We start from the raw sequence: 26,061 nt of genomic DNA, 5'->3' as shown, positions 1-26,061 counted from the left end.
AGAGCAGGAAATGAAAAGGGAAACGTAATTAGCCTAGATAAATGGATTCATGACCCCATTAATTTAATGGCAGGGGGCATTCAATACATAAAGAATTTTATCAAATCTTTCTAATCATTATCATTTTACAAACACTTTCTTTGGAGCTTTCTCCTGTTAAGTCATACTTTATCAGAGATATCATTATCCTCATGGGGTGAAAATTTCAACCCAGTTAATGAGGCCATTCAGAACATAAAACAACCCAAGTTTGTTAATTGTATTGACATGTGACTCATAACATATGTAAGAGAATTAAATTTTATTGGAGAGAATAGACACTGGTGAATCAACCTTGCCCATGGTCAAACCTTGGTTTCACCCTCTATAACACATGTGGTTCCTTGAACACAGACAGGGTATAAGAACTAGGAATAAACCCTGAGTACCACCATGTATGGCCAAAATTCACTCCTGTCCCAGAAAAGTAAATTGTACCTTTAAAAAATACTGTCAAAAAAGCTTTTTAAATATCTCCCTCAGAAAGGTTTTTAAAATCGAGTCTGCTTTTACCAGAAAAGCAATGTTGTGATTTTTTTTTGTATGTCTCCTTTATTTTTCACAAACTTTTTATGGAAGTTGAGCAGTACTGCAACTATTAAATTATACACCTTGAAAGAATTTGGCATAAGTATGCATCTATAAATCCATTACCACTATCAAGATTACAAAAAAATATTTCACATACATCCAAAGTTCACTCATGGAAATTGTGATTCCTCTTACTCATTGTCCCTTTTTCTTCACCAAGTTCAATTTATATATACGACAATGTTCTATTAATAGACTCATTTGGTATGTAATCTTTTATTTTTTTTATTTATTTTTTTATAGTTTATTTCTTTATTGAATCACTGTGGGAAAAGTTACAGAGCTTTTGGGTTTAGGTCTCAGTCATGTAAGTATCAAACACATTTCCCTTTACCAATACTTATTTTTAACCGTGAACCCCAACCCAATAGAACCCCACCTCCCACCCCTCCCAATTCCTGTGAGGCAGATGAGTTCTAGTTAATACTCTATCTACATTGACTAGATACATTGTTTCGATAGAAGATGCACAATTATTGTTTAGAGTTTACGACCCCCCCCCCCAATCAGATATGCTGAAACAGCGTTGTGAAATGATTTGCTTTCTACAGCTTGGTTTAAGAATAAAATGATGTCGCGGCCGTGCGGGTATGTACTCTTTTAAATACGCTCTTTTATTTATTCATAATAATATTCAAGTTAAACCTGGCATCACTGTATGTAATAATGTTATTTCTTTTTTAACTAGTATTTTATGCATATACCGGGGTGTTTTATTCCCTCACTTACTAGTATATAGATTATTTTCATGTTTCTGGCAGCTATCTTTTTGGATACATATTACTCCACGTGCATATTTTCTATGATCCACAAAACATTTTTAATATAGGCATAGTATACTGTATGTGCACTAATACTTTTAACAGAATTTAATAAAACTAAATCTATATAGATAAGTTTTGATTTCACAATTTAAAGTCTTTTAGAAAAATCAAAATAAAAAATGTTCAAGGTAACAAATTAGTGAGTACTTGCTTTTTTATTTTTCTAATTTTGCCTATATTGTACTCAATTTCTAGAAGCTTATTGCATCATGTTTTGCTTTGTCTTTTCATTAAAGGAAATGAACCCTATGTATAACTGGGTCACTGTCACTGTCACTGTCCTCCCGTTGTTCATCGATTTGCTTGAGCCGGCCCAGTAACGTCTCCATTGTGACACTTATTAGTGTGTTTGGCATATCGAATACATTGCAGGTAGCTTGCCAGGCTTTGCCTGTGCAGACGAGATACTCTCGATAGCTTGCCAGGCTCTCTGAGGGGCGGAGGAATCAACTCAGGTTGGCCATGTTGGCTGCGTGCAAGGCAAATGTCCTACCGCTGTGCTATTGCCAATCAAGGATATTATTATATAGCCAGAACCATATTTTCCATGTCTATTTATGGCTTGATATGTATGGCATATGGCTGATTTCTAGTAACTGATATTTGTCAGTATTATAAATCAGACCTATAAATAACTTCCAATGTCATTGCACTCTACTTATTTTTGTACTTTCTTATGTACTGGTGATGTGCTGATATCTAGAGAGCTTGGAAGCTATATACTGACAATAATAGAGCTTTGTCAGTCTAGATACTGAATATACTGAATGTCTTCACAGAGTATTCTTTCCCTCCACATTAAGAATCAGGATCATAATTGTGAATATTTTATTGTAACCTAAAATATATACTTTTATATGTCTCCAAACCTAATTATGTATTTAATGGTCATCTACTGACTGCCTGGTATCCACGAGAAATTTTTGTTTATAATTAATGCTAATAATATAATGCTTATTAGATGTCAGAGGCTACAATAGTACTTGATATGCATTCGTTCATTCAATTGTACCACAGTCTTATAAATGGGTACCAAAATGCTCATTTTGCATATGCAGAAATTAAAACTCAAGGGATTTATATCACTTTTCAAATGTTACGCAGCTGGAAGATGACAAAACAAAATTCAAACTCTGGAGCCCATATTTCTGATCCCAGAGCTATCCTGCCCCTTCTTTTCTAAGAAATGGAATCATATCAACAACAACAATAAAGAATCTATGCACATAGCCTGGGAATGTTTTTAAAAAAATAGGAGACTTGGGAGAAACAAGCACTAAATAGATTCAGAATTTGTCATGAAAGAGGTAACAATAAATATAGTAAACACTGCAATTTTTAAAAAAGGTATAATGGAATGACTATATAATATGTGAAAGTTATATTCTCAGAGTTAAATAGTTTCATAATTTTACCAGTAAGTTAATGACAATACTGATTATTAAGATATATATGAGAATAAGTATATAAAGTATGTACAGATATTGCTCAGTTTCCCTTTCAACTTTTAAATTTGAAACTTTAGTGAAACACCAAATTACCTCAAAAGCAAACAAAAAATCGACAATAGGTTATATAAAAGAAAATAAGAGGGGAATGGGAAATATATTTTTTGGATACTATTTTTGAATAGACTTGAAATATGTACAGAAACAAATAAAAATGCAAGAATAAACAATGAGGGGGAGAAACAAGAGCACAAAAGTGCTATTTAATGACTTGAATAAGAAAGCATATTCCATTAGAATGGAGAGAGTATCAAGTATAATGTTTAGTCTATGAGGATCAAAGAGATAGTATAGCAGGTGGGTCATTTACCTTGGATAGAGCCAACCTGGATTTGATCCCTGTAAGATACACTGACTTGTCCTATCTGCCTTGCTACAGGGAGATTAGGTTTATTGGGTTACTCCCATCACAGTGCTCCCATTTATCTGTGTTTTTTTATAACCTCTTTCCTTTATGCTCTGCTTCTCCTACTGGTCAATCACCTTTATTTCCTAAACAGACTCTGTTAACTTGTAAATATTCCTTTTCTCTTCTCAAATCCTTTGCATAGTTAATTCAGAGTACTGTCCTTTTTGTATAGACACAAGAAGATAGTTAATGTTATGCTGTTGTAACTTGGGAGTTAATTGACTTTGAATGATATTCACTTCTGGGATCTACTTTCTTGACTTAAACCTCAGGTGCTAGCCTTACTTCCTAGCACCCCAAAAGCAGGGTCCCAATGAGGGACTGGATGGACTTATGGCAAGCTGTGAACTACCCTGGTATCAAAATAGGCCAGGTCAAAGCACCATAATAATTAACTATAAGTTAAGAGCATGGTCATGGACAAATTCTATTATGATCCAAAAACCAATAGCTGGATTAGGACCCTGCAAGGTTTAGAAAAGATTAATCTGGCCTGAGCACTGGTAGCCTGAGATGTACAGTGAGATTTGCCCAGGAGAGCCACCCTACAAGCTTAATGTATCTCTTAATGTGTCCATACAAAATAACTAATACTAAGAATTAGAATTAAGATGTTAACTAAGATGTTACTTAAGTTATTGGACTAAGGAGAGGAGAAATACCCCTAAGTGTTATTTTGCCCTTGAACAGAAGAAAGGCTTTCATATGTTAATTGTTCTACTGGATGGGGTGTGATGGCTACCTCAATGCAGGGAGTTGGTGAGAGACTAGAGAGAGAACAGGCTGCAAGATAGACTGTGGGGAGACTAGCATGGGGGACAGAAGGAGATGGGAATGAGGGGCAGTGTGAGACTAGAATGGGGAGCTTCGAGAGACTGGAACAGGTGCATGGGGAAATGGAATAAACGGCAATTGATCATCAACCAGCCTGGCCCTCATATCCTCCTTCGCCTGGCCATGTCATTGGCCGTCCCCAGTGGGGGAGTGACCGAGACCACCGAAAGCAGGAAGAGAGAAATCTGCGGAGCTTCCCAACTTCCTGGTGTTTACACAGATCCCCAGAATTACATATACTCAGTCGACTTCCTGAAGTGACCTCTGAAAAAGAGCAAAGAGTAAACCCTTTGTGTTTCAAAGCTTTAACTATAAATCACTATTTTTGAAGTTTTGTTTGATATGCCGTCTTGAAGAATTTTCTGTGGCTGACTCTTTTATCAAGCTTCTCGTTGTTTCTTATATCTTAGGCACACAAGAAATCCTTTTCAACCCTCCCCTCCAGTTTGTGATCTCACTTGAATTTCAAAGGTCCAATACTTGATATGTCCACCAGAAAAAGCTAAAACCTTTTTCCTCTGAATGATTTATGCATCTAGAGCTGAAACTTGAGAGCAGGCGTGCTACTTAATGTCCACAAATAGATCACTGTAAAATTGAATTTTGGTTTTCTCTGTACATTGAAAAGTAGCACTGAAGCTTCCCCATCTCATTTTCTCTGATGTTCATGCACACAAAAACACTTGCACACACACACACACACACACACACACACACACACACACACACTTATACTCATGTAGTTCTGATTTCTATAATTTAATTTCAAATATTTTCTTAGTCAAAACAAAAAAAGATTCACGAATAAAGTTAATTACTATAGTTTTTCCTTGTCTTCTGAAGACTATGAAGAACTCAGATTAAGATTTTTATCTCTGGGCAAAAATCCCTTTCTTTCTAATGTTTACAAATGAAAGCTAATAATACGTTTTTGCAGTTGCATTACTTTTAACTGTGGAAGTTTTCCCCAAGAGTGTAGGGTTTTGTAGTTAGATAAATATGCAATCTGATGAGAGATTTTTTTTAATTAATTTGAATAATGAAGTTTGAAAATTTTTGACAGTGTTTAGATAATCCTACAAACTACTGAGTGATCTCCTATTCAGATTTCTTTGGAGCTAATTGACTTAAAACCTGTCAAATCTGCACTCATGAACATTGCAGTGTTATGTTGACAGTAACATGATATGCTGGATATGATGTTCCTCATTTGATAATACAAGACAAAATTAGGGGAAAAAATCAATATATTCCTTCTATATTTATTGACCTTTCCAAAACAGAATATAATCAATAAGACTTGTTTTTTCACTGCCATCTTCATTCACTAGTAGCAGCATCAGCATTGTCATTTTCTTAAAAGGAAGTTTGAGGATCAATTTAACTGTGAATAAATTTCAGTGACCTACAACTAATCTATCCTGTGAGCTGAAACTGCTTTGTTATAGTCACTGACAGAGGAGAAAATTTGAAATCAAATCTATACAATACCAGTGTAACCAGTGAATTGTTAAAGATTATAAAGAACAGTAATTTACCATAATACATAAGAAAGAGCTTCCTTTCTCATTGTATTGTGTATGATTAAGATGTCCCTTTTTTTCTGTTCATAAAATAATGGACTTGAGGAAGCATATTTCAGCTAAAATTATAGATTGTTTTAGAATTATAAGTATGGTTTTAAAGTGTTATAATTGAAGGTAAATAACTGCATTTTCTTGTAAAAATATACTGATTTTACTCAGTGATTCCACATAGGGAGATAATTACAGGATCCTAAGATGAAGTAAATGTCTCTAAGTGTTTTCTCTTATACAAGATGATAGTGTAAGAGATAAATCACTTTAGTAGACTAGAAGACTATTTAAAGTGGTTATACTCAGAGCCCTGGGTGCACAGAGGATCCAAGACAAAAGTCAAATGATTCACTTGATTCGCTTGCTGTACTTATTGTATGAAACCTTTTGTCATATTTTGTGGTGACATGCTTTATTTTCAAAAGTTCTATTAAAGTACATTGAAGGCAGTGATTTTAACACCGCCTTCAATCTAGAACTTGTTTCTGTTTAGATGTTTCCCACATTATCAAATCTCATTATTTTAATGATCACAACAAAATAAATTCAGTTAGTGATTTATCTAGTTTTAGCAATAAGGCTAATCATGTTTTCATATATATTTGAAAATATCTGGAGAATTATTATTTCCTGTGTGAGTTCATTATAACTACTCTCAGTGGTTTAATGCTGGTTACTGCTATTAACTCTATCATGACATCTCCTAGTAACATCCTGCATTTTCTAGAAAATGTCTTTCTAGGCTGTTTTCTACACAGTAATTTCATTTCAATTATACTCATTCTTATCTCACTAAGGTATTTTTTGAGGTTAAAATATCTCTAGGGAGAGAACAAAAGGGAATGCCCTGCACAGAGGCAGGGTGGGTTGGGGGGGGGGGATGATGGGTGGGAAAGATACTGGGACCTGTGGTGGTGGAAAATGGGCACTGGTGGAGGGATGGGCATTTGATCATTGTATAATTGAAACCCAAGCACAAAAATTTGTAAGTCTACAACTGTACCTCATGGTGTTTCACTAATAAAAATTTAAAAAAATAAAATAAAATATCTCTAGGTATAGTATATTATTAAGCTTTCAGGTATACAGAAATATAACTTCTATTGACCTATGGTTATTAATAGGTCCTACTCAACTTTATAAAGCCTTAAGACATTTGGGCCTGCCTATTTAGTATATTCCATGAAGCAGACCATTTCTCACAAAATAAGAACAGCAATGAACTAGAGAGACAGTATAGCAGGTAAGGCTCTGTTTTATGTGCGGCTGACCTAGGGCCAATCTCTGGTATAGCATATAGTGCCTGAGAATTGCTACAAGTGACTTTGAACACAGAACCAAGAGTATGTGCTGAGCATTGCCAGGTGTGGCAGGAAAAAAAATGATAAAAACAATAACAAAAGTACCAACAGTTCTATCCCTGTCTAAGGATTCAATTTAACTTTACAGGACCCATAAAAGAAGGTTTTCACCCAATTTTGACTTGAAGAATCTTTTCCCTTTCTTTATTTTTTTCCCAAATATCAAACTTATCTACAGATAATACATATTATATATGCCACAGAATTCAGAGGAACACTTCTTCTTCTTTTGTAAAACAAACAAATACCAGAATAAAAGCCCAAAGTGGATTTCCCAGACATTCATGATTTCAAGCCAAATCAATTCAATACCCAAACTAGTATATAAATCATTGAAATATGTTAAATATTTAGCATCTCTTCAATATCCTGATTCTTAAAAATTGAGTTTATAAGTTATTTAAATATATACAAAATGCTGTAGACTTAAGGAACTAATTACATTTAACAATAATAATTTTGAAATTATTTTTCTTGCTGGAATACCATTAATCTATCACTGTATTCTTTTAGATGAAATTCACTGTGAATATTAAGTACACTATCTGCTTTTACTTATGTTGATTAAGGTATTTGTTTGACCAAATTAAGCATCATGTATTTACTGAGTATAAATTAATTAGGCTTATTCTGAATTTAAAATGAATTCATCGAGTATATGATTAAATTTAATATATCTAAACAAATAGTTATGTGAGGTCTTTAGGCATATAATTATGAACCATTAAATTGCCACACCAATTCATTAGCTAACTATAAACAATAATGATTGTATAATGTTTTTATTTGTTCAGATATTTACTCAAAATATTATATTTAACTGTTTTCTTTGTGTTCTTATTGCATCATAATATTGACACATTTATCATTTCATGTTTATCTTTGTTTTCAATAAAATTTAAGTTCTAGTCTCAGCAAGGGCTGGAGCAAAAACACAGTGGGGAGGGCATTTGCCTTACATGCAGCCAACCTGGGTTCGATTCCTCCATCCCTGTAGGAGAGCCCAGCAAGCTACTGAGAGTATGTCGCCCGCATGGCAGAGCCTGGCAAGTCCCTTGTAGTGTATTCATACACCAAAAACAGTAAGAACAAGTCTCACAATGGAGACATTACTGGTGCCTGCTCAAGAAAATCAATGAACAACGGGAGAACAATGCTACAGTGCTACAGTGCTACTCTCAGCAAGTGCAATCAGCTGATAGTGTTATTACAATTCGAATTTTACATTAAAGACACAGGTATTATTTGTTTTCGGATCATTTTACCAAACTTTCCTCACTCCTACAATTTCAAACTCTTGTCAACAATAACTTTCTACAGTTTTTAAAAATATGACTTAATTTTAGATTTTTTGTCATTGATATCATATGGCACTTATCTTAGTTTTGCTTAAGATTGGGTCAATTTATTTTAATTGCAAATGGTAGGATAGATTTTTCACCAGAGTTGAATAATATTTCTGTGTTATTTGTGTATGTATCTCTATTTTATTCATATACCAATGGGCACACATGATGTTTCATTATGTAGACTATGAATAATTAGGCATTGCATTTAAATTGCATGTCCTTTTACTGTCAAATATAGAACTCTTCTTAATGTTTTTAAAATACAGTCTGTTATTTTGTTGATTGTCTCTTACTTTTTGTAATGTTTCTGTGTAATTATGTTCATGATATATATCTTTAGAAGAATATCACAATGTAACTCTCTGTACTTTTTTGCTGTATTTTATCAAAAATGCTTTAAATCATTAAGCCCTAATATGCCTTATACAGTTTCAAGTAGTGTCATTACTGATATTCTTTTTGACCATTTAATAAATTTCTAAGTTATGTTTAGATTATTTCTAAAGTGGATTTAGGTTTATATTAGATTAGATTTTTAATTTTATTTTATAATTTTTAGATTTTTATTTAGATTATTTTATATTTTTATTTAGATTAAAATTGAATTATTATTTTATTAAAATAAAATTACTTTATTAAAATGCATTAAACTTTATTTCTATTAGATGTGAGTGTATGGCGTAAGGAGTGATTTTAAATTATGAAAAAATATTCTTTATGAAATTATAGACAAACACGTGCTTGTGGAATTTTCCTGGTTTTATGTATACTCAATGTATTGTAATATTCATTTTTGTGGATGGTCAATATATTCCTGTCTTCGCCAGACAACGCCCATTCACATGACTGTGTTCTTTTGTCATTATTTAGCACATTCTATAGAGTAAAAGTCAAACATTTAGGACAAGTGCTTTTCCTACATCATCCTAAAATAAAGTATCACTTGTCATTTGTCATCCCATTGTTCATCAATTTGCTCCAGCAGGCGCCAGTAATATTTCCATTTGTCCCTGCCGTGTCCTAATGTAGCCCAATGTCATCTGTTTGTTCCAGGAACATGAAGATCCTCAAACTGTTTGATCAGGGTCTTGATGAAGAAGTCTGACCATCTCGTAGGTGGGCGGCCACGCATTCTTTTGACATCCGTGGAATCCAGTTGGTAACGACTCTAGTCCAGCAGTTATCTCCAAATCGTATTTCATGTCCGGCCCATCTGATTTTCAACGCCTTGCCAAGAGACAGAGTCCCTGATTCTCAATCCTCAATGGAGTGTGCTACTCAGGATTCCTTCTCTCACTTGAGTGAAGTGTGATACTCCAAGCGTAGCTCTTTCAGTTCCTCTTTGGGAGACCCAAATAGCGTTCTCATCCTGTTTTCATAGGGGCCGGGTCTCTGAGGAGTGTGTTTGTGCAGGAAGAACAGTAGAGTCGCAAAAACAGGCCTGGAGCAATCCTCTTAATGCTTTCAAGAGCTTTGAAGAAGTTGTTAAGAGGACAAATAACCTAAAATAAAGTCATTGTTTAAATAGTGCTAATTAATGGAAAGCTAAAATCTATTTGTTAGGTCCACTCAACAATACCAGACGCTTGCATTTCCCAGTATCAATGAAGACACTGTGTAAACACACACACACACACACACACACATCAATCATTTAATATATACACAGAAATATATACATTTAGTCATTTAATATATGCATACAAATATATACACACATACATACATTAAAAGTGAAAAACTGAATTCACATTTCTACTCAATATTGTAACTTGTATTCACAATTAATTATTGGACACTGAATAAAACATTTTCTATATTATTGAATAAAATTACTAATTGTGTAACTTCCCCACTACTTAAATCTCTCATATGCCATCACTTTCTCCTTTTTGCAGATGCCATTCTCCCTGCAGGTTTGCTACAAAGTCTGCTACATTTTAATGTAAAACTCTCCCAACCATATTGATACCCAAAGCTTCCTCCTTGACCTCCTGTCTCCGACTCACCAGACGGTAAGGATACTGCATTCTCACGTGGGAATCTTTCTGACTCTCTTAGGAATCAGAGTTTCTTATCTGCCTTTCTGCCTGAAGCCCTCCTCCTACAGTTTAAGCACAGACACTGGGCCCTAAAATGACATCACTGCTAAAGCTGCAGGAAGCAGGATTGGAGAAGGGAGTAACGTTTGATTGACTACAGTCCTCGTTTTGCTCCAGTTACTGGATGCAGAACCAGATAGTCCATGGAGATAACTTAGGGAAGAAAAAAACAAAAGGGAAATAGAAAAATAACAAAAATGTGAAAATTAATCAGAACATTTGAAATTGCTTCAGGGTTAGATAGATATTACAGAGGGTAGAGCATTTCCCTTACCTGCCATTAACATGGTTCAATCTCTAGCACTAGAGATGGTCCTCTGAGCCCTGCTTGGAGTGATCCCTGAACACAGAGTCCTGAGATTAACTGAATAGGACCCCAAAACAAAAAAAGAAAAATATTTTAAAAAATAAAATACATAATTTAGAACAGTCAAGCTAGCAGTAAGATATCTTTAAAATGCACTGAAGCACTGTCATCCCGTTATTCATCGATTTGCTCAAACGGGCACCAGTAATGTCTCCATTGTGAGACTTGTTACTGTTTTTGGCATATCTAATATGTCACGGATAGCTTGCCAGGCTCTGCTGTGCAGGTTGAATACTCTCAATAGCTTGAAGGGCTCTCCAAGAGGGACAGAGGAATCAAACCCAGATCTGCCACTTGTAAGCCAAATGCCCTACTTTCTGTGCTATCACTTCATTATATTTTTTAAATTTTTTTAAAAAAGTAATAAAATTTTTATTTTTGTTTATTTATTTTACTGTGTCTGGCATATCGAATACGTCACAGGGAGCTTGCCAGGCTCTGCCATGCTGGCGAGATACTCTCGGTAGTTTGCCGGGCTCTCTGAGAGGGGCGGAGGAATCGAACTCGGGTCCGCTATGTTGGCTGCGTGCAAGGCAAACGCCCTACCGCTGTCTCAGGGATTACTCCTTTCTGGCTTTATGTGAAGGGTCAGTTGTTATAGATTCGGGGCAGCGCATGAAGTGCTGGAGATGGAATCAGAGTCAGCCACATGCAAGGAAAGCACCTTACCAGCTATATTATTGCCCTAGCCCTTATGTTTTCTAATTATAATGGTGTGTACTACTCATTTTCTGTCATATATCCTGCAAAATAAATCATTCCACATGTTTTAATTTGTTATTTTATTTCATTATTTGCTTAAATATTACATTTGTGATAATTTAAGCCTATAGTTTATTCTGTTGCTGGAATATAGAAAAGAACAACAAAATATAGGTTTACTAATTATTGGTTATGAAAAATTGAGTACTTTATTATTATTGGCTTCCTCTTTTTTGCACTGTAAAACATTTAAAGCATTTTTTAAAGTTCTACATTCTAAGCCATAAACTAATATATAATAAAACTAATGTGTCCTCATAAAATGAAAAATATAAAATAGTGTGAATCCATTTAGAGTTTCTGGTTACAGTCTGAAGTATTCCAAGTAGGCAATTAAGTTTGCAAGTGACATTGAAAGTTATGTTCTTGAGAAACTATTATAGCTTATTTTACTTGCAAAGGTCTTGTATAAACAACAAGAATCATTCAAAATGTTTACAATTGAAAATAGCTGAAATGTACACAAACATATGAATAGCTAAATGAATGTGATGTATTAATGCAATAAGTTATCTGCAATAAGAATATATGTTTTATTGATGCAAAAATGGCCTGTAAGTATCTAAAAATAGATATAGAATGCAAAACAACAATCCCCAAAAGATTATTTTGTTATTGCTAATATGATAATAAAATGAGTTATGAAGTTTATGTACAATTTACATATAATTTTTCAGTAAATGGCAAAATGCATGGTTTCTGCTCCTACAAAAATTTGTTTAGTCACTCAGAGCCCACTTCTTTTCCTTTTTTTCTGTTTTTTGGGTCACACCCAGTGATGCACAGAGTTTACTCCTGGCTCATGCACCCAGGAATTAGTCCTGGAGGTGCTCAGGGGACCATATGGGATGCTGAGAATAGAACCCTGGTCGGCTGCATGCAAGGCAAACACTCTACCCACTGTGTTATTGCTCCAGCCCCTCCAGGCTTATTCTTAAAAAAAAATCAGCCCCTCCAGGCTTATTCTTAAAAAAAATCAGTTACAGTAATTTTACTAAATGAGTTTTTAACTGCAGTAAAAATGAATGGTTTTTATGTTTTGTAAAATTGTAATACAGAAGACCACTACCATGTAAAGGTAAAAGGCATTCTTAAGGCATTGCTTATACAACTTTTAATATGGAAAATAATAAACTTAGTAACAAATGTAAATTAAATTCCAGCCTGTAATTCAAAATAGATGGAAAATATATGCTGATTAATAGCTCCTCTTTGTGTATCTGTTTTTATGATGCACAGGCATCATTTTCCTTCCTTTGATTTTTGATTGTGAACCTGTGAGAATAGTCTCATATTCAATGGGGTCTTTTTTCCCAGTGCGATTGATAATTGCTTTAGGAACTTTTTGTTGTTGTGTAGATTTTCTGTTGATACTGAAGGAATGGGTCATAATGCGTGGGACAAGATATCTTTCTGATGGGAATGTTCTTTTCTGTTAGGAAGTGAATAATATTAAAGCACTGCAAAAAAAATTGTGTTAGAAGAAAGAAAGAAAGTCAATTAAGAAAACTATACTGGACAATGCAAAATAAAGGAATTGAAAAACTGTGTCAAGAAAAATTAATGCTGACCCAGAGAGATGCTACAACTTGTTGAGTGCTTTCCTTGCATGCAGCCTTTGATTCCAGATGGTCTGCCACGTTTCTGCTTCGAGTTATCCCTGAGAACAGTTTCCAATTTTATGAGGGATAGTCAAATTCTTTAAAACCATTATTGCTTTTGGAAATTACCTTTAAAGAAAATGAAAAGTATGAATAAATGCTAAACAGAATTAGGATACACACTGAAATAAATGCATTTGATTGCCTCAGTATCGAGAACTTCTTGCCACATATTTTTTCTCTTCCACTCTGGCTGCGAAATTAAACAATTCATTCTCTAGAATTCCTATTCTTATATTCCTAAGTCTAACTTATACTTTTTAAAATTTATTTCATAAATTTTTATTTTTAACAAAATTAAGCAAAAAGAGTCAAGGCACAATAATACTGGAGAGATTGTAGAAAAAACAGGCTCTAATATTTTCAGATGTGACAGCACATTCCAGAATCCCATGGTAATCTACTGACAGAAAAGAAGAATCAGTATCTTTTATGTTGACAAATTTTATGGTGTTACTTACAGAATTTTAACTACGTATTTTTTTTTATTTTAACTGGTGCATATTTGAGAAATTTTTAATTCTGTGATAAATCTCGATATATAAATGTCAGAGAAGAGTATATATTCTAAATTCACATATACTGTTTTTAAGTATGTATGGACTATAAAGATTCAATAAGACCTTATGTCACTGCAAAACTTTTAAAATACTGAAAATGCAGCATAAGAAAACAAAAGATCTTTGTGTAGTATATTTTGTGATGAAATTCTTAAAACAAAAATGTCAAAATCTCTTGCTTGTTAATTATTGGTTAGGGAAACACAGGTGTGCTTTTTTATTATCTTTTATCTTTTTTTATGAGAGTACACCCTAAAATATTTAAAGCCGTAAAACGTGTATATATTGCAGTATAAATTTATATCTGAAGAAAAAAACACATGCTTCTCTGTGAAATTATAAATAAAGAGTCTATAAATTCACTTTGCATTTTTGATGACATCTAGATTTTTTGAATGTGTGATTGTGTTGGCAAGTAACACCAAGTTAGCAAGTAAGTTCAGTGGGAAAAAGTCCTCCTAGGAATAAAATGTATAAAGTTATGAGAAGAAACCACTAGTGAAAACATCACTACTATTCAAGGCAGTGTTTTTTGAAATACATAATTCCTTTATGAATATCAAATATGTATAATTTATTTTGTATACTTTTTCTCATTTCAGAAATGCAATGTTTACAATGGTCTATTTGGAAAAAAATGAGTTTAGTCTAAAAGCACAAACTCAAATGAATTGTTAGCTCAAACTATTACTATGTAATCCCATGACCTTCTCTCATCTATACCTTGCTTATTTGAAAAATAGGGGAGTTTAAAAAATCTGTTCTTTTTTATTTAATATGAGAAGGTTGCTACTTGAAGGAACTACCTGATAAGGATAAGAAAATTTGTCACTTGTATCACTTGTCATCCCATTAATCGTTGATTTGCTCGAGCGGGCACTAGTAACATCTCCATTCGTCCCTGTTGCATGCTAGTGCAGCCAATGGCATCTGCTCGCTCCAGGAACACTAAAGAACTCAAACTATTTATTCAGGGTTTTGACAAAGAATTATGAACATCTTGCAGGTGGACAACCATGTGTCCTTTTGACATCTCATAGAATCCAGTCAGTAATAGCTCTAGTCCAGCGGTCATCTCTAAATTTCACTATGTGTCCGGCCCATCTGATTTTTGACGCCTTGGCAAACGACAGCATCCCTGATTCTTGGTTGTCGACAGAGGTCACAAATCCGGATTCCTTCCCTCACTTCAGTGATGCATGATACTCCAAGCATAGCTCTTTCAATTCCTCTTTGGGATATCCAAATAGTGTCCTCATCCTGCTTTCGTAGGCCCAGGTCTCTGAGGCATATGTTAGAGCTGGAAGAATGGTGGAGTCGAAAAGATGTATCCGGAGCTGCAGGTTTTTTGTCCTCTTAACAACTTCTTCAACGCTCTTGAAGGTACTCCACACTGTTCTCTTTCTCCTGCAAAGTTCTGATGCCTTATGTTGAGTTCTCGACCCAGGTACACATAGCTGCTGCATTCGGAACTGTTTGTTCCATTGAGAGCAAATGGAATGTCAGAGACGAGTTCATTTTTCATGAACATTGTCTTGGTGAAAGTCAGTTGCAGTCCAATCTTTCCACACTCATGGTCAAAGTCAGCCAGCATTTGTGCCGCTTGACTAATGTTTGGTGTTATTAGAACAATGTCATCAGCAAAGCAGAGGTGGTGTAATTGCCGACCGCCTATCTTCACTCCCATTCCTTCCCATTCCAGTTGTGCATGACATTCTTGTGGGTGACACTAAAGAGTTTTGATGAAATGGTATCACCCTGCTGAATCCCTCTCTTGATGTCAATGATCACTTCTCTGTAAAACGGTGAGATCTTGTTGGTCAATCTATAATACAGCTCATGGAGGATCCTGATGTACTGAGTTTAAACGCACTGTTTGGCTAGGGCCTCGATGACTGCTTCAGTCACAACAGAATGAAAGGCCTACTTTAAATCAACGATGTTAGACAGAGAAGCATCTTGAACTCTTGCAAAACCTCAATGAGCTTGGTTACAGTGTGGACATGGTCAATAGTGCTGAATCTTTTTCAGAACCCAGCTTGCTCGCATGGTTGTCCTTCGTCTAGTGTTCTGCCTATTCTATTCAGCATGACTCAAGTGAAAAACTTGTAGATGACAGACAACAGGCAGATCAGGCAATAGTTACCGATGTTGTGGATGTCTCCCTTCCTGTACAACAGAACGTTCTTCTGGTTTTCCATTGGGACAGAACCTTGCATTCAGACAGATAGTGTATAAAGAGCCAAGCCAGTGTATTGACGAGTACTGGAGGCACATTCTTCAGGTGTTTGGTTCTGACCTTGTCTGAAATGGGTGCTGTATGTGTCTTTACCAATGAAATGGTGTGTTGGAATTCATAAAGGAGAACGTTGGGAACGACATATTCATCCTGTGGAATTTGGTATGTGGGCAGGTGGACATGGATATCAAAGAGATCTGAGTAGAAGTCATAGACAATCCATTGTCCTTCAGGAAAATGTGATAGATCCTTTAGGATGTCGGCAGGCAGTCATCTTGTAGTTGGCGAAAGACAGATAAGCATTGCAAACACTTTACCCAGCTTCTGCCACATCGACCAATGCTGCTGCTCTTCTATCTTTGAGGTCTTCCTTTATCACTTCTCTGCACTGCTTTGCAAGCTTGGATGTTAGCTTGTGGTTGCCTGAGGCTCCTGCCAAATCATGTTGGCAAATGAGCTTGGAGAGTTTCCGAAGACAAAGAAGATTTAAAATGATAATTTATTTGATGATAAACATGAAAATTATGGACATTTTGATAATGATATTCACCTGATATTCACATACTGGAAGAAATATAAATTGGATGTTATATCTAACAATTAAATATAGACCTCATTTGACATTTTCATTTCATTTTTTTCATCATCCTGTTAATCGTCGATTGCCTCGAGCAGGCCCCAGTAACGTCTCTTTCATCCTAGCCCTGAGATTATATTCAGGGCTCTTTAGGAGAATGAGACCCATCATTGTTACTGGTATTTGGCATATTTGGTAGGCCACGGGGAGTTTGCCAGACTCTGCCCTGTGGGCAGGCTACATTCGACAGCCTGCAAGTTTGTCCAAAGTAGGAATGAGATAATAAGATGTCATAAAAAGATGTCCTGATAAGATGGCGCGGTTCCGGGATCTGGATTTTATAGTCTCTGAGTCTTGGCCGCTGATGGGATTACACGGCGCCAGGGGGCCAGGTGGTGGGTGTGACCCCCGCCTACTGGAATTTGGAGGATCTGGGTGGAAGATGCTCGACTCCAATTCGAGTAGGCTTGGAGGTCTCGGCCCCGGAACCCGCGTGGCTTTGTCCCTCTGCCAGTACCTTCAGGTGTGCGGAGAGTGGTCTCAGCATGGTGGTGGCTGGTCCTGGAGGTCTCCGGCTGCCGTAGCCCTGGCCGGGGCGGGGAGGAAAGCTCAACCCGCTCCCCTCCAAGGGACTCCGGGAAGGAACACCGAAGCGCGGGGGCAGAGACTGCACTGCTCTCGTCCGGGATCTGGATTTTATAGTCTCTGAGTCTTGGCCGCTGATGGGATTACACGGCGCCAGGGGGCCAGGTGGTGGGTGTGACCCCCGCCTACTGGAATTTGGAGGATCTGGGTGGAAGATGCTCGACTCCAATTCGAGTAGGCTTGGAGGTCTCGGCCCCGGAACCCGCGTGGCTTTGTCCCTCTGCCAGTACCTTCAGGTGTGCGGAGAGTGGTCTCAGCATGGTGGTGGCTGGTCCTGGAGGTCTCCGGCTGCCGTAGCCCTGGCCGGGGCGGGGAGGAAAGCTCAACCCGCTCCCCTCCAAGGGACTCCGGGAAGGAACACCGAAGCGCGGGGGCAGAGACTGCACTGCTCTCGTCCGGGATCTGGATTTTATAGTCTCTGAGTCTTGGCCGCTGATGGGATTACACGGCGCCAGGGGGCCAGGTGGTGGGTGTGACCCCCGCCTACTGGAATTTGGAGGATCTGGGTGGAAGATGCTCGACTCCAATTCGAGTAGGCTTGGAGGTCTCGGCCCCGGAACCCGCGTGGCTTTGTCCCTCTGCCAGTACCTTCAGGTGTGCGGAGAGTGGTCTCAGCATGGTGGTGGCTGGTCCTGGAGGTCTCCGGCTGCCGTAGCCCTGGCCGGGGCGGGGAGGAAAGCTCAACCCGCTCCCCTCCAAGGGACTCCGGGAAGGAACACCGAAGCGCGGGGGCAGAGACTGCACTGCTCTCGTCCGGGATCTGGATTTTATAGTCTCTGAGTCTTGGCCGCTGATGGGATTACACGGCGCCAGGGGGCCAGGTGGTGGGTGTGACCCCCGCCTACTGGAATTTGGAGGATCTGGGTGGAAGATGCTCGACTCCAATTCGAGTAGGCTTGGAGGTCTCGGCCCCGGAACCCGCGTGGCTTTGTCCCTCTGCCAGTACCTTCAGGTGTGCGGAGAGTGGTCTCAGCATGGTGGTGGCTGGTCCTGGAGGTCTCCGGCTGCCGTAGCCCTGGCCGGGGCGGGGAGGAAAGCTCAACCCGCTCCCCTCCAAGGGACTCCGGGAAGGAACACCGAAGCGCGGGGGCAGAGACTGCACTGCTCTCGTCCGGGATCTGGATTTTATAGTCTCTGAGTCTTGGCCGCTGATGGGATTACACGGCGCCAGGGGGCCAGGTGGTGGGTGTGACCCCCGCCTACTGGAATTTGGAGGATCTGGGTGGAAGATGTTCGACTCCAATTCGAGTAGGCTTGGAGGTCTCGGCCCCGGAACCCGCGTGGCTTTGTCCCTCTGCCAGTACCTTCAGGTGTGCGGAGAGTGGTCTCAGCATGGTGGTGGCTGGTCCTGGAGGTCTCCGGCTGCCGTAGCCCTGGCCGGGGCGGGGAGGAAAGCTCAACCGCTCCCCTCCAAGGGACTCCGGGAAGGAACACCGAAGCGCGGGGGCAGAGACTGCGTGAGCGCGCCGGCCGGTCCCCATGATCCCGCCCAGGCCCGGAGGAGCCAGCACCTCGAGAGCTCGGAAGCAGCGTGCTGTTTTCTGCCCTTGTGTTCTTGTTCTGTTCCCTGCCCTCTCCTCATTGTGACGCTGCCCCTCCGGAGCCGCGGGTTGGCGACCTTCGCGTGAACGTGTTCATTTGACATATGGACTGTATTTTGCAGAGAATGTCTCCTCTGTAGTTCAGGAGCACGAAAGCCACTCCCTGATGTCTGTGTCTTGGCAAAACAGGCCTTATTTTTCAATTAAGTTTGAGTGACATTGTGTTATTAGAACCCAAAGTTCATAGGGTCACTAGGCCTATGCTATTCCACAGGGTGTTGAGAGGTTCTCTTGTGCTATGGATTGAATTCTAGTTATCTAACACTTTGAGTTATCTTCCTGACCTCTGGGCCATACTTTTTTAATAGTATTTTAGAAAATTTAGTTTACTCTCTAATACTATGCTGTACCAAACAGTGTACATGAAGCTGCTGATACAATGACATTTGGTAAAATTGTATTTATTTAACATTTTTAAAGAATGTTTCTTTTGATATTTCAAAAATTAAAATTAATAATTCAAAATTAAAATAAAATACAATTTTACCAAGTGTCATAATACCTTCATTTATAGTGTTCTTAAATGAAGGTATAAATAGGTGTATAGGTCATATTGCAAGGCAAAAAGAAAAAAATTCCCTGAACTTAATAAAGTTTCCTTAAAAGTACTCTTTCTCATTAGGTTTGCTATTTTTATTTCTTCTTCAACGCTATGTAGTGAAGAGAATTTCCTTTCTCCATTTAATGTTACTACTGCCTTTATTATAAATTAACTGCCCCTATCTATCTATCTATCTATCTATATATATATATATATTACATTTTGGAATTGGAAACTATTCTCTGTTGATGGGAATGTTTTCTAGTTCAACATCTATGAAAAGTAGCTTGGAGGTTTCTTCAAAATGTCAAAATTTTGAATTTTTTAAAAGTGAATGTTCAGAAACTTGTTTTATTGAAATTATTGGTTTTATTAAATGCTGAATATGACTGCATGAAGAAATAGTTTGACATTTCAAATACTTGACTCAAGTAGAGAAACAAATATATTTATAACATCACATAAATTTTACTCAAAATGCAAATTTTAAAGTTGAAAACAGAAGTCTATTTGCTTTGTTCTGTGCCACAACTATTCCCAGCTGTGATCATGCAAGTTATAAATACATATACAGCAGCTAAGTCTTGGTTAAAAAAAATTGCCAAGTTAAATGACATGAATCATCAAACAATTTCCTTTCATCTTAACTTCATAGGAGATGTAAGAAGTATTAAGAGTATGTAAAATACTACCGATCAACCCAAACACAATTTTGACAATTTTAGCAAATTATGCTTGTCACATCTGGACTGAAAAATAAACTATAGAAATTTATTACTGCTCTTTAATACTGTCATAAAACTCCTCTGATATTCAGTAAGAAACTGGCAAATTATACACTAGATATAATTCATATTTCCTAGAAAAGATAAATATCTTATTTCATACAGAGTTGCTTCTTCTATGAAGAAATTTTTTATCTAATATAATAGGAAATGTATTTCATGAGACTAGTGACTTTACTAAATGGTAAAAATAATGACATATAAAGTTCTTCAATTTAAGTGATAAAAAAGATTGCTAAGTGTTGACTTTAGCCTTTTTTGAGCATTATCTGCTCTTTATATAAACTTAAAACTTTTATAAAAAAATTTTTTTAACTAGCAACGATAAGTGTATCACACACCCTTATTGTTCTGCCTTTGATCTTTAAGATTCACTTGGGTTACTTCCTCCTCCTCAGACACCTCTGCCAAGACTGACTCTTGCTGGTCCTTGAGGATATATCACCAAGGAAATTGAAGGCTGACCCTTCCCATTTTCAGAAATGTCTGAAGCATCAAACTACAGATTGTGTTATCTGTTTTCTCCAGGAAGAGGTTAAAAAAACAGGTAAAGTAACAGAATTTCAGAAAAATTAATCAAGGAAAGATAAAAAGAGCAGGGCAATAACCTTTCTATTCCTTTTCTTGTTCTCTGGTATGAAACATGATGATATTCCATGTGGATGCATGACTGGTTTTGTCTGTCCTAAAGAAATGAGTTGTTTAGTTATATTCTATACCTTTTACACTCAGTGTCCTGGGATTACATCAGTAAGCATTAACATTTGTCTTAAGAAGGTGCTTTTAGTTAATAGTTGTCTTCATCTGCCAGGGAATCCAATACACAAAATAGTTATAATTTAAAAATGTTATTAAAATTGTGGTACCCAAAATATAAGAAGTATGTCACAGTTTCTGTGCCACTTCCAAGGTATCTTTTTGGTTTAAATTCCACACAGAAAATACTATAAGTGTTTTATGAAATGTATAAACACTTATAGAAAACTCAAAAGAGTTGTATACTGTCTCTAATGTTCAAAGTCCAGTGGGATGCTGGATCTTTATTTTGACAATAGAAGCAAACACAAAAAAAGTTTTTAATTTGGCTAAAGAAAACCTTGAACATTGTGAATTTGTTCCAAATGTACTTTGGTAGAAGTCTTTTGAATTTACTGGTATAACAATGTATAGAAATTCTTCTGCTAAACCATAACATGCTTCCTGGTATCAAATGGCAGAGCATTTAATAATCACAGTCTCACTGGGACTTCTCTAAGTACTCTTTTTAAATTGGTAAATCCTTGCCAATTATCCTATACCCATGGAATAAAAAGGTATATGCAAGAAATAATAAATTTCTACTAATTCCTCAGATATTAAAATCGTAAACGTACCTTGAATTTACCCAAAGATTCCCATCACAAGTTATTTTCGAGTACTTGAATATTCACTAAAATCCATTAAGTCAACTCAAATTTCTCTGTGGAGTAATAAGTGAATAAGTGTTTAGATCTCATAGAGTCATAAATGTTTGAGTCTCTAGTCTGAAATTCCTTACATTTTGAATAACCACCTATTTTTAAATCCCTCTTGAAGACAGGAAGAAATCAGCATTGCTTCCAACAATCTTTTCTTTAAAACCTCTGAATTTAAAGGAGGGAAGCAGCAAGTGATTAGGCTACAGAATATTTTTAAAAGCTTCATATTACTTAATAAGGCTCACTGTACTTTCCAAGCATTTCAACTGTGCTTTGTGGTCATGGAAGGTCAGCAAAAGACTTTCTGATGCTTATTTTGAGGGGAGGGGTACAAAAGGGCAGGGTCACACCCTGCAATACTCAAGGCTTTTACCTGACTTTGTATTCAGGAATAACTCTGTCTGTGCTCAGGAGATCATATACAGTGTTCCAGGCATCACATAGAGTTACCACATAATGTTTTCAATCTTTAAGGGCTATATATTCAGGGGTGAAATCATCAATACACACATCAATCTATTTTCTGTTTGAGGATTCTCTGACTCTGCATCACAGCCCCATTGTTTCTGAATTGAGCCAGATAGTTTATACCTTCTGACTGGTTCAGAATTATACTTTAGACTTATACAGAATCAAATTGGAAATATCTATTACCTAATTGTTATGATAATTGGCTTTGACCAAATTTTAACTTAAGGACTATAGAAGTTTATAGGAAAGATGTGATGATTGCAAATTTCTCAAGGTTTATTTGGGTTAGTTTTCCATTCTTGACAAGGTCACATATAACAGTTTTTTTAGCCTATTATGAATATTAATCAGTGTCTTATATATTACTAGGGCAAGGGAGCTGGTTTCAGAAAAATCTACTGAGAGTTTACTTAACAAGGACCTATTGAAAATATGCACACACATAAAGTAATACAGCACAAGTAGACACAGCTCTGAAAGAATATATAACATACAAACCTCAAAAATGTGTTCTGTTGGATCACTGGTTAAAGAAATTTTGGTACATTTACACAGCGGAGTACTATGTAGCTGTTAGAAAAGACAAAGTCATGAAATTTACATACAAGTGGTACTACATGGAAAATATCACGTTAAGCGAAATGACTCAGAAAGAGAGGGATAGACATAGAAAGATTGCATTCATCTGGGAAACATAAAGTAACAAAATAGGAGACTAACACCCAAGAATGGCCGAGATTAGTACCAGGAATTTTGCTCCATGGCTTGGAGGCCAGCCACACATGCTAGGGGAAAAGGGAGCTCAGATAGAGAAGGGAGCACCAAGTAAAGGGTGTTGGGAGGATCCTCCCAGGATGGGAGAAGCATGCTGAAAGTAGATTATAGACCAAACATGATTGCCACCCACTGCCTCTCTTGCAAACTACAGGACTCAAAAGGAGAGAGAACAAAAGGGAATGCCCTACCACAGAGGCAGGGTGGGATGGGGGGTAATGGGGGGTAGGAGGAATACTGGGATCCGTGGTGGTGGAAAATGGGTACTAGTGGAGGGATGGGGTATTTGATCATTGTATAATTGAAACCCAAACACAAAAATTTCTAAGTCTACAACTGTACCTCATGGTGTCTCATTAATAAATATAAAAAAAAAGTATTCTGTTGGATTCTAATTTATCTAAAATAAGTATTGTAAACTGGAAAATGAAGCTAAGCTAAAAGATAGTCTTGGAAAATTGCTATTTATCATGTATAAAAAGATAAATCCCCCCTTTCGTCCCCCTGCCCCCTAGGTAGTCAGAGGGATACTGGGAATATTGGTGGTAAAAAATTTGCAATAGTGGAGGGATGGGTACTCAATCGTTGCATGACTGGAATTTAACCATGAAAGACTGTAACTGTATCTCACAGTGTTTCAATAAAAAATGAATTTAAAAAAGATAACTCAAAAAGATGAGATCTCACTGGGGCCTCCAAGGGCTGGAGCGATAGCACAGCGGTAGGGCGTTCGCCTTACAAGCGGCCAAAATGGCCGACCCGAGTTCGATTCCTCCGCCCCTCTCAGAGAGCCCGGCAAGCTACCGAGAGTATTCGATATGCCAGACACAGTAACAACAAAGTCTCCAATGGAGACGTTACTGGGCCCGCTCGAGCAAATCGACGATCAACGGGAGGGCCTTTACCTTTACCTTTAACTCAAAAAGGGTCATAGAGGTAGGACAGGGTTTAAGGTGTTTTTTTTTTTAATGCAGCTGACTTGGCTCCATCCTCTGTACCAGAAGGGGGTCCTGAGCATTTCCAGGAGTGAGCACTGAGCACAGAGGCAGGAGTAGACTCTTAGAACTGCTGTTAGTATGGACCAACAGAACAAGTAAGCATAAATTATAACAACAAGTAGTTATAAGTCAAAATGTAAAACTTAAAATTATAACTATCAAGAAACAAAAACAATATTTTATAATTATGATTTTTGGCTCAAGATTTCTTATATATTTAGTAGCACAAAAGATAAAAGAGAGCATGACAATAAGTTATTATATCTAAAACCTTCTCTTCATAAATCATTAGGAGAATAAAATAATGTGCCAGAGTGATAGTATAGTGGTAGGGCACTTGCCTGGCACAAGGCCTACACAGGTTTTATCATCCGTAACTCCATATGCCAGGAATTATTTCCAAGTGCACGGCCAGGAAATTTCCTGAGAACCTACACCACCAGGTATGGCCCAATATTAAAAAAACTAAACATAAAAATGTGATAAAATATGTATTTTATGCATATAATATATACCTTACTGAAGAATATTCATAAACATTTGAAAATTAAATAATAGAGCATAAAATGTCCATTTCACAAACATTTTTATACAAAGTTTGAAAAATTATTCAAGCTCTTAGAACAAGTTGTCATTTTACAGATTAAAAAGGTTCATGTGCAAAGGGATTTCATATTACTATGAATAAGAAAAGTAAGCTGACATCATAAGGAAATATCTATTTAAATGATTAAAGATATAACTATTATTATAAAAGGAACTATGTCAAATTTTAGATACAATGTAAACACCGGGAAATCTCAAATATTTCTGGAGAACAGAAAATGGTGAAGCAATGGAAACATTCAATTTTTTCAAATGTAACCTTTATATGCTCCAACAACTATGTTCCTCAATTTTGGCACAAATATATAATTCAACTTTTATAAAAAAAACCTGTATAAGAAAATTTTATAGTGATTTTATAATAAAATTCCAACTTTTAAAATAATTCCAAAACGGTTCAATTGTTAAATGGATTAGAATATAAAGATTATTCATACAACACACATTCTAATGTGCTGTGTTTAATGAAATAAGTTAAAATCAAAAGACTAATTATGATTAATTTACATTACAGAAGAAGGAAAACACTGCCAAATTTCTTGCAGAGATAAATTAATTGTATGAAATAAATTGTTGAGTAGAGGACGAGAATAATGAGTGATGGGTGATGAAGACAAAGTTTCACTGAGTTTCAGGAAGATTTTTACTGAAAGTGTTGCTTTGACTAAAACTGTAGACTAGGCTAAGAGATGAATTACAAATAAACCATACAGTACAATATAATATTAAGACAAGAGTTGAGCTAAATGGAATGTTTTGTAATAGCAAAAAGCAGGAAATTATATCACCAGCTTCAGTACTGAGGCATTTGCATGATTTATTCTGATTATGAAAACATTATAATAAGATATAGTTTATGATGGGCTGGAGCGATTGCAGAGCAGTAGGGCATTTGCCTTGCATGCAGCCAACATGGCCGACTTGAGTTCGATTCCTCCGCCCCTCTCAGAGAGCCCGGCAAGCTACCGAGAGTATCTTGCCCGCACGGCAGAGCCTGGCAAGTTCCCCATGACGTATTCGATATGCCAAACACAGTAACAACAAGCCTCATGATGGAGACGTTACTGGGCCCACTCGAGCAAATCGATGAACAACGGGAGGACCGTGACCGTGATAGTTATATGATAATATATGAAAGAATTTCTATCAGGAATTTTAACTCACTTTTTTCTGAGCTGTACCCTGTAATGTTCAAGTTTTACTCGTGACTCTGTGCTCAGGGATCATTCACGGTTATGCTTATGGGACTTTATAGGGTTTCCGGGATTGAACTCAGGTCAGCCTCATCAAGGCTAGAGTTTTAGCTACCATCCTATTTCTCTGATGCAGGAATTTCAGCATTTATGAAATCACTAAGATGAAAACATTGGCATTTATGTGGTATTGTGTATATTCTCATCTGGGGAAGGACAATGGAGGCATT

Source organism: Sorex fumeus, unplaced genomic scaffold (assembly GCF_029834395.1).
Source record: "Sorex fumeus unplaced genomic scaffold, SorFum_2.1 ptg000034l, whole genome shotgun sequence".
In the NCBI taxonomy this organism is placed as follows: domain Eukaryota; kingdom Metazoa; phylum Chordata; class Mammalia; order Eulipotyphla; family Soricidae; genus Sorex; species Sorex fumeus.
This window is presented reverse-complemented; position numbering follows the sequence as displayed.